Source organism: Herpailurus yagouaroundi, unplaced genomic scaffold (genome assembly GCF_014898765.1).
Source record: "Herpailurus yagouaroundi ecotype Mexico unplaced genomic scaffold, PumYag 182, whole genome shotgun sequence".
In the NCBI taxonomy this organism is placed as follows: domain Eukaryota; kingdom Metazoa; phylum Chordata; class Mammalia; order Carnivora; family Felidae; genus Herpailurus; species Herpailurus yagouaroundi.
In genome coordinates, this window is record NW_024412413.1 from 38,416,450 (window position 1) to 38,427,583 (window position 11,134).

Genomic DNA, 11,134 nt, shown 5'->3' on the forward strand with positions numbered 1-11,134 from the left:
ATGATTCCATAATGGCGGAAGAGGGACAGGTCTTGGGGGAGTGTTCAGGGAGGCTGCTCCTCCAGATCTGACCATAAGGGCAGCTGCATACTCTTTGCTACCTGGTGTCGGGCCTGAAACAGGCCTGATAACCTGCTTCAGAGAAGGGATGTTGGCGCTTCCAGCCTGTCAGAGAGAAGCTTTGCTGACTGCACCTCAAAAAGATCCCTAAGACTCACACTGTAAAGGTTATCTATCTTTTGCTTTTATGAAGAAAAACAGAGTCATCTGGAATAGGGAGGAAGAAATGTTTTACATTTGAAATGTTTCCAAACTGGGGTTCTGTCTTTCATTTTAAGGAATAACTGTGTCTTTTCCATCCTCATTCGATAATTACTTCCTTTGCAAACATCAAACCATTTTTTTTTCATATGTGGAAGATTGTGCATGAGTGATAGGGCCTAAAATAATCCTTGCTGTTCTCACATAGCACATAGCTCTTTTGATATTTTTAGCATATTGTAGTTGACAAATGAATACTAATCACTGATTTCCCTTCACTCTTTTCCCTCCTTTCAGGTCCGTAAAGAGAGCCTACTTGATCAAACATCTGATAGTCACAAATTTGAAATCGTGCTTCACAATCCCAGCACATAATGAAAGGAAAAGACAACATTGATAATTATACCTGTCAAGAAGCTGTGACCACGTGGTATATAAGTTCTTCACCCAGGCAACTCGACACCTTCTTTCTCTGGGGCTGAATCCCCACTGCTCACGCGCTCTTTACACACACAGACCTTCCATGCACTGCAGTGGGAATTCTCAGTGTGTAAAGGGAGCAGTTTTCCGGTCCGCAGACTGAAATAGTACAAGAAGAATAAAGTCCATGACTTTCTGATAAATCACCGGGCCAAGATTAAATGAATCTTTGTTCTACAGCTTTTCCAGAGATTAACAAATCCCTCATTAGGCTATAGTTTAAACTGCATCAGTTCAAGGTTGTCATCACTTAAAAGAAACCTACTCATTGCCCTATACCCTGACCTCTTCCACATCCATATTGCTGAGTTGTCTGAATTAGAATTCCAGTTAATTGCAAATTCCACCTTTATTCCCCTTATGCTATATTTATACTCTGTTCAGGTTCTAGAAGCAATTGGCTTTTTATTTTCTGTTTCCATGAATTTTATTATGCATTAATGGAGAGGGACAATTTTAGCTCAACTTTTGGTTTGCTAGAGACACGGATAGAGAACTCTAGTACTGTATATTTTTTTAATTTAACTATCACTTGTATCTATGATTATTAATTCTAACAATATAACATGTATTTATTCCACAAAATATATATTATCAGAGTGTATCTGTTACAAACTGAGGTCTTTTCTTACCAAATGTTATGAATCTGGTAAGAGAATACTAGCAAAGGACCTAGCTTCATGAACTGATCCTCCTGTGATATTTCCATATAACCCTGCTCTCAATATTTGTTTGTTAAGTTTTATATTTTTTGATTGATAAACTCTGGGTAAGTCAGAAATCTTTCCGTCTACACTGATATGTTGTCATAAAAATTTATTTAATATGTTAAAGCCTAAGGCTTTACAAAACTCAATTATATATGTTCATACATATACAAATATATGTGTCACACAAGGTTTAAATCAGTTTCCCCAAAGACAAAGTGGATGTTTTTGGCAATCTAAGATCAAAAGTAGTATTCCTTTCAAAATTAGGCATATGTAAATGAGGATATTAATTTTGTGAATGAAAAATGCTGCTCCTAGAGGGAAAAAATACATAATTCATTACACACATTCATATAGGAAAATAGACAATGTGATATCATCTCTCAGAAAGTATCATTTGCTGGAAAATGAGCCACCTCTACAGATCTTCACTTTTGACTTATGGTAAATCTAAGCACATAAGTCTGATTTTACTCATTGGAATGAATAGAAAGCAATAATTATTTGCGCAGTTGAATACCTTAGGCACAAAAATGTACCTGAAAAAAGAATACACGTTCAGTTGAAACATTCTGGAAAGATGATTAAAACTGAGGCCAATATTTGAATGTTTCTTTTTCTCAAATGCAGAAATTGATTCCCCAACGTAAATAAATTTTACATTTCAGATAGTCCCCCAAATTAGAAATTTATGAAGCTTACTTCAGGAGCTATTTCTTGAAAACAAAACAAAACCAATCAGAACTACCCAGTACATTTTATTTTGCCCTTTCAAAGGGTGTTATTATCAATATCAAGTTCTGCCTACTCTTCACAGTGCATCACCCAACAGAGAGCAAAGAGCAAGGAAGCTAGGAGGTACACCAATTCCAACAACCATCCTGAAAACATATCATTTTTTACTAGAGAGAAATGAGGGGGGAGGGGAGGGTAAGGGGGATGACCCTGAATGTTATGTAAAATAGATTTACAAAAGAGATAAGCATGACTAAAGGGAGTGAATGGAGACTAAGTGAGTATTACTCAGTTTGAAAGAAGTAGTTCTCATTTTTATAAGAAAAATTTAATAAAACATATATTTTAGTTATCATTTAACAAAGAAATGTTAAAGCTATTCAGGCAATGCCACAGATTCTCATAAAGGGAAATATTTGCACCCTTGTAATGAGAAAATGGTCATTTCAACACATTTCAATGCCTTGTATAAATTTGAAGTTCAAGATACGTTTTCATTTAGCCATAAGTGTATGGTTGATATTAAATTATCATATATTTTCACATCAATATAAATCTTATCATGGTGTTACAGAAGCAGCTATCAAGTGAGCAGATACTTTACGTTTGTGTTTTCTAGATGTCTTTGTATGTTATGCTTCATTTGCATAATGGTTAAATGCTAATAAATGTATGCCAAGTCCTTTGTCAAAGTGAAGGGGAAATCCATCACAACTAAGGTATCTAAAGACAGAGTACATGTCACGGTGGTCCTACATACAAATGATACAATGGCTGGTCTTTTTTTTTTTTTTTTTTTTTTTTTTTCAGTAAAATCTGGGTATTGAAATATAAACCTTCCCTTAAAGTTTTAATCACAAGTAGCTGACCCTAAGACTTAGAGAGGTTCTTTTGAGGTTTTCTAAGTTTCACTGAAGCCGGAGGGAAAGGGAAAAAATTGTACTGATGTTGTTTACTATTAATGATCTTGGTAGAGCTATTGGCATGTCCAAAGTCATATTAAAGACATAACAGGTGCCTCTTACATAAAGCTCAATCCTGAATATCATAAATAAATTAGATATTCAAAGTTAGGGGGAAAATCTGGTATGACTGTATCTTCTTGATCCTGGTGAATTTTAGTTCTTTCCCCCGGTCAGATTGGTGGCCAGATTTTTCTAAACTCTTTTCTGCGGTGATTTTGAAGGCCAGTACTCGGAGCATACTTCAGTAAAAAAAAAAAAAAAAAAGAAAGAAAGAAAAAAAAAAAACCAAACCTGAACCTTTTCATTTGGAGCATTTACATTTTGATTCTGTTCCCATTTGAAATAGAACATCCGCATGGAGATAATGAGCTTAAGTTACAATTGACTTTGGAAAGAATAACAGACTTTTGTGCTCCCTCAATCATGTAATCAATAGGGAATTCTCTTGTTATGTGAACTACCACTATCTTTTAAGACAATGCTAAGATCTAAATGCAAAATCTAGCTTCCAGGGGCTTTTTAAGAATTCAAGGCTGCGAAGAACTTGGCTAGAGATGGATTACATCAATTTACAAATGCAGTTCTCAACCCGTGACAAATCAAACTGATGTGATCTCACTTCATTTTACTCAGCTGTGCCTATAGGACTCCAAGACGTTGGGATATTTTGTCTACATTATCTTAAGCCTCTATATATATCTGTTAATGTGTGAATAATGTCTGAGTTTCTCATCTTTTAGCTGGTTTGTGTTTATTATACAGCCTGTTAACAAAGACCAGCTTTAGATAGCATTGTGAAGTAGAAATCAATGTTCTGAAGATTCAGGGAAGCCAGTGTTAGGCAGTATCTCCCCAAAAATGGGGCAGTCCTACCCATCTCGTCCCTCTCTGGATCATAAACTCCAGGAGCGAAAGGTCTGTGACTGCATTGTGAACTGCCGTATCCCTGGCATCTGGTATGATGCTTGGCACACAACAGGCGCTCAGTTGGTGTTTGTTGAATGAATGAACAATTGGATAGGTTGATAGACAAATAAGTGAATGTTGCTTTCAGATAATCTGAAAAATTTCACCAACTTACAGTAATTGGCACTGTAATTTCTGAATTTCATAGTCAGAACCAGATTTACTCTTTTCATAAATAAATGCTTTTCAGATATATGAATTTGGAATCAATTACTTCAAAAGCTTCAAGGATTTGAGGGCATTTAGATAAGGGATAGTGTCTGGGGAGTAAGATATTTTAACAATGAATAAAACTCAGCCTTTCTAGTTTTTTTTCTGAAAGCTCCCTGAGTTATTTTGCAAGGGCGATTAAAACATAAAACCCCAGTTATGAATTTTATAAAATATTATGTTTTAATTTTTAAAAAGGAAGAGAAGTCATGTCATCAAGCACATTTTTAATATCTCTTTCAATGTTTTATCTCTTTACTAGTAACATTTCTCTAAGGAGTTCCTAGTAATTGGGGACACATCTCTAAATCTTCTGCTTTCAAAAGATCACTTCTTTCCTATTTGATTTCTAGGATGTACCTGAGCTAATGCTTAATCGCATAGCAATTAAGACTTTTCCACGTGTTTATTCTTTTAACAAATATTTATTGTGCACCTAGTACATTGCTAGGTCCTAGAAATGTAATGGCAAACAAGACAGACCTAGTGCCCTCCTGGAACTTACTATGAGGATCTCCTCAACACTTTGGTAGAGTTTATTCTCCATCGGGTCCCTCTTCACAGCCGACAGAAGAAATAAAATCCCTAACTCCGTGGAAATCATGAAAGAACCCCCTGCAGACACTTACGTGAACTTGCTTTTCAGACACATCACTCAAAATACTGCTCAGTTTATCCATACACCATAGTTCTACCCCAGTAAGGTAGGTAAGTCATAATTTATTCATAATGAACACTTACTGAACTCTCACTAGGTTCTACTGTTCTTGGTACTTTCCATAGACTACATCATTGAATCCCTTCAACAACTCCAGTAGGTTTCGTTTCATAGACAAGAAAACTGAAGCACAGATATGTGACTTGTCCAAGGTCACACAGCTAGCAGATGAAATGGGGATTTGAACCCATGTGGTGTAACACAAGAGTTCATGTGTCGAACCATTATCTGTGGTTTGGGGGACACCATTACATTAAAAATAGGAGTCATTAATATAAATGGGTCACTGTATATAAAAGTACTTTGAAGTTGTAAAGTAGTATGCAAAAACATAGTAGTGAAGTTATTATGCTCAACAGACCACATCAGTGGCAGAAGCAGACTAAAAACTCAGTCTTATGTTACAGCTTACTCTTGTGAAGAACACTTCAAGCCAGGGACACGGATAAAGTACAGATCCAGGACATTTCTGACATGTGGGAAATATGTCAATGACTTTTCAGAATTATTTGTTAGCCACTGTGTCTATCTGGTGCTACAAGAAACAAAATCCCTTGCTGTAAGGGCTTAAAATAAGTACACAGTGTGGAGCTGAACCAAGGATATTTCACATTTATGGGAAAAGATCGGGCAATAGTACTATTTTCTCACCATTGCATGTGATCGCGTCTTTCCAATTGTTTTCTTCATTTTTCTGAAAGAGCTGCAAAATTGTGCAGTGGTTCAACCTGACCAAAGTGGTATTATGCTGCTGGGAAGTAAAAGTATTAGACACCAGACTGGAAGTATTGTCTTCATTATCAAATGACTTTTAAGTTCATTTAAAATACGGATATTGAAAGATGTTTAGATGCTGATGGTGCCTGAATATTTAGACGCCAAGTTCCTTGCCCTTCTTCATTCCAAACCATACAGTGGGGGTCACACTACGGAGGGGTAGATTCTAAAGCCAATAGGAAAGGCAGAAATTGAGATTGGCCTAATGTTAGAACCACAATCAGATGGATGTGACCACATTTCCAGAGGCTAACAGGAACTGACACCTTCTGTGGGGAGAGGGAACACCTGCTTCCATCTGATTCACTCACAAAGACGGATCCCACACATGATTTACATCTGTTCTCTCTCTGCCCCTCCCAATCAAATGGGCATGTTCTACATCTTAAGTTCTGGTTCCTATTGGTGGCAGCAAGGAACCTTCTTAAAACTTTTAATACATCATTATTCTTCCCTAAGCAATTAGCCCTTTCAAAATAATTAACATTTTGCAAAATTTAGCTTTGCACCTAATACGCCAATGGGGAAATTCAAATACTTTATTTCCAAAGTCATACTTTTTAACATCTCTCTACCTGCCTTTTGTCACCTTTATTTTTACTGATATTACCATTCTCTGTACAAATATTGTCCTCTTCCTCACTTACCGTTTACATCGATTCTTAGACTTTTTAGATTTCACCGTGGCAAAGTCTTTTGAAACTATCTTCTCTTACCCATTCTAACTATTCCTACCCATGCATAGCACCTTAGTATTTTTTAACCAGGACTTTCATGAACTTTTAACTGTTGTCACAATGAACATGTCTCCCTAAATTTCCCTATATATTGGTGATAGGTAACTCGCTCTATTCCTTTGTTCAAAATCCTCTGATGGGTCCCCTATCTCTCTCTCTCACACACTCACACACACACACACACACACACACACACAAAATCACATTCTTAGTCTGAACCAGAACACTAATATGGTGTTGGGGAAGGAGGACGTTATAGTGCTCTCCCATCCACAAGTGAAAAACCTAGAATACAGAACGTGATGATATTGAAGTCTGGTGTATGGACTTTGAAATAGAAGTCATGGGATTTCATGACACTGAAAAAATTACAAGTTCTTTTTCAAGGTGAAGTTAAATGCAAAGAGAGACTAGCAGTGTTGTATAGTGAAAATACCAAGATTCCATCAAACAGTGACCCACAAATTCCAAAGTATTTGCTTGAGGTGTATGTATGTGTGTATGTGGATGGATAGGCCACCATGCCAACATTAGGGAGAGGTATAGGTTGAGATATATTTCCATACGATATGGGACGAGTGTATTTCCTAACTAGATAGCACTGCAGTTTTAGCCATCTTGCTCTTTTCTAAAAAATTATTTATTTATTTTTATTTTTGAAACAAAGCATGAGCAGGGGAGGGGCAGAGAGAGAGGGAGACACAGAATCTGAAGCAGGCTCCAGGCTCTGAACTGTCAGGACAGAGCCTGACGCCGGGCTCAAACTCATGGACGGTGAGATCATGACCTGAGCTGAAGTCTGATGCTTAACCAGCTGAGCCACCCAGGTGCCCCACTATCTTGTAGTCCAAGTTGACCACGACCTATTGCTGGAAACTGTCTCTAACTTTCTTTCCCCTGAGCTTTTGGTTATTTCTGAAATGCTTCTCTTTCCTGTATCTGTGCCTGCAAAAAAAAATTTAAGGCACATTTCAAATGGTCCCTCTTCCAAGAAGCTTTTTCTTATTTTTCCACCCATATGTTATCTACCCCATCATCAAACTCCACTGTGACATTTGTACCATTCTTTAGCTCTTTTCTTAGCTTCCCTTATGGTATACCTATTTGTGTCTTTATCATCCTAATTTGCCCCACAGTTAGTAATTATGTATGGAGTGGGTGTTAATATTTCTTAAAAGGAATTACCTTTCACTTGTCAACTTCACAGAATGGCTTCTGCATTATTTTGGGGTCTCAGTGTTCTGAAGCTCACCCGTGAAATTCATCTGAATTGAGAACTCAACACCAGACACTTTTAAAAAGAAAAAATGCTAATTACTGAGCATTTTTATTAAAAGGAAAAGAAAAGGTACAGAATAGTGTTAATTCTTATCACTGATTTCCTAGGTTTTTCTGATCTGACTTTTTGCTCTTAGGATGAATGTGAAAGTTGATGTAAATATTTTAGATATCACCACCACCCCTCCTACACACATACACATACACAATGGCTTTACCGCTGATTTATTCCCACATATAAAATCGGTTGCATATTTCATGGGAAAACAATGGTAAAGGGTAAAATTAGGTTTTGAGTGAGCAACTGAACAAACAAGATGGACACCATAATAGTACTTCTGATTGGACTCCAGTCCTTTATTGATGGTCCTGCCTATCTCTGCTGTTCATTAGAATATAAACTTATCTACTGGTTATTAGTCCTCTCCCTTCCCAGGCCACCAGGCCACTACATCAGCAAGAGGGAATTGGGAGACTAAATACCTTGTTTTGACAGCTTTAGTTCATACAGGAAAAGTTAATAGAAATCAAAGCATTTCTCCAGCCCTAGTCACACATCATGTTCTTTTGTACGGCCAACACAAAGGTTTATCTGAGTATGACATTTATATAACAAACATATTCAACACTTAATTTAAACACGATACTAATTTATTTCTCCCCACAGGATAGAAACACAGTATCTTAAAGGAAAATTCCCACACATAGATTAAGACCTGCACTTTTTTTTTTTTATTCTTTAAGTTAGAATGATTACAAACAGAACTCCAAGAAATCTCCTACATTAACACAAGATAGTTTCAAAGAGTTTAATTGCTACCTGTGTAATAAATTTCCCATGGGCTTTTTCCCCATTAACTGCGGGAGGCTGACTGGCAGCCATGGAAGGAGACCCACAGAGGGTCCACACCTGGATGTTTTGTAACACAGCTTCCCAGGATCTCATCCCCAGCTTTGCAGATCCAGGCTCACTTGTTTTTTTCTAAGAATACTCAGGGATAGTCTTAGTTAATGCCTGTTTTCTCAAAGTAATCACTAAAAGCACTCCCTTTAACTCTTAGAAGTGCCCCAATTTAGACAACACATTATGTTGTCAACTTACCTAGAAGTGGTGAATCTCTAGGATGATGGTTCCTGTTAACCCTCCTCAATTCACCAGATAATTATAAGGATTCTTTCTTGTTACAAGTAATCAAAACACGACCCAATAGAGCTTGAGCAAAAAAGAGAATTAACCACCTCCAAAGCAGGTCAGATTCAGTCTCAATGTTGATAGCTTTCTCATTTCGTCATACCCCTTTCTCCCTTCCTCAACTCTGCTTCTCTCTCCTCTTCATGGCCCTTTTTCTCCCTGCTGCACTCAGTTTGTTCCTCTTCCTTATCTGTTCCTTTCCTAATCCTGTGTAGCACCACACCCATATCCTTATAGCTCTTAATCTAAAAGGGAAACTAGACTCTTTTCCTCAGAGTCTATATTCACACAGACTCCGAATGGTCTTGAATCGAATCACCATGGGAAAAAGTGACATGAATGGCTCAGTCTGGCTCATGTCCTCATGTCTACTGAGTGTTCACTTTTTAGCTGTAGAGAAACCAATATGAGCAGCATACAAACACTTCTACTACCAGGCAAGCTAAGAGAAGAACTACAAAGGGGACATGATATAAAAATGAGGGTTCAATTATAGGAAAGAAGACATTGCCTGAAGAAATTCGAAAAATCTTGGAAGAAATGCCAATTGAAATGGATGTTAAAAGTTAAGCGGGATTTTGGAAGAGCATTGAGATAGCTGTTGACTGGAGGAGGAGCACTCCCCCAAATCTTGGGCTTAAAACCAGAATCTTTCATTCAGTTTTTAATTCTGAAGCCCACCAGTTTAGGCTGGGCTAAGAGACAGTTATTTTGGGAGTGGCTGGTTGGGCTTCCTCATGTGTCCATAGTCAGTTGCACATCAGCTCAGCAGCTTTGCTGACTACGGTTGGCTGAGTTCTAACTGAGGTAGCTCAGCAATCCTCTACTCCAGCAGGCTAATTTGGCCTTGTTCTCTTGACAAAAGAAGGATTGAAGAGAGAGTAGAAGTCCACAAAGCCTTTTGAGAATTTAGCTCAGACCAACACAATGTCACTTTCCCCACATTCTATTGACTACAAGTCACAGGGCTAGCCTAGACTCAAGGACTGGGGAAAGAGTCTCTACCTTTTGATAGGAGAAGTTCAATACAAAGGGCATGGATACACAGAGGGACATAAAACTGAGCCATTTGAGGTCATTCTGCAACAATGTTTTTACTAAAATAAGATGGTTGTAAAAGCATCTGCATAGGCAAAGCTACAGTTAAGAGCTAGCTAACATTTATTGCTTATTGTGTTTAAGCAATAACACTTAAGCTTATTGTGTGCCAGGCACTGTTCTAAGAGCTCAACATATATTGACACGTTCTAAGTCTTACAACATCTTTCATTTCAGAGAAATAGGCTACCTGCGTATGGAAATCTAGATGTGGCTTATTATTAGGTTTATTATTATTAGCAAACATAGTTGAGTCCAGGGCCAGAGATTCCCTATTGTCCCTCATCAAAAGTCAGATTTCTCTGCATATTTGTGTTCCCAGATGCCTATGTAGAATATGACAGCCAGTAGGATGATGTATTAGTCAATGTTCTCCAAAGAAAACAGAACCAATGAGAGATGGATGGATAGATAGATAGATAATTTATTATAGGCATTGGTTCATGTTACACATTAGTATGGATGCCAAGAAGTCCCACAATCTGCCATCTGCAAACTAGAGAACCAGGAAAGCCGGTGGTGAAATTCAGTCTGAGTCTGAAGGCCTTAAGGCCTCCTGAGAGCCACGAGTGGCTATGTCAAAGGGCAGGAAAAGATGGATGGATGTCCCAGTTCTGGCAAGAGAGCAAATTCACTCTTCCTCTGCTTTTTTGTTCTATTTAGGTCCTTAATGGACTGAGTGATGTCCACCTGCATTGAGAGTGATCTTTACTCAGTCTACTGATTGATATGCTAATCCTTTCCAGAAACATTTTCACAGACACTCCCAGAAATAACATTTTATCAGCTCTCTGAACATCTCTTATCTCAGTCAAGATGACACATAAAATTAATTATCACAGATGATACCAACCTCTTCCTCCAAACAGAATGCAATCTACTGAGGCAGATATGATAAGATGCTGAGAGGATTTTTTTTCCATTGGTCATAATTATGGCTAAGGCTTGAAGCTGAAATCAGAATTTACCAAACATTACCATAATATAAATACAGCTTTAGACTTTCT

The 11,134-nt window shown here is 37.6% G+C and overlaps 1 protein-coding gene across 1 annotated transcript in view; it reads left to right on the top strand.

Moving 5' to 3' along the window:
• The window catches only part of LIN7A (lin-7 cell polarity scaffold A), a 127,673-nt gene extending 121,851 nt beyond the window's left edge, over positions 1 to 5,822 (top strand). Inside the window, exon 6 of the mRNA XM_040491335.1 lies at positions 559 to 5,822. The gene's annotated coding sequence lies outside the window, so the exon portion shown is untranslated. The remainder of the gene's footprint in view (positions 1 to 558) is intronic.
• The last annotated feature ends 5,312 nt before the right edge of the window (positions 5,823 to 11,134 follow it).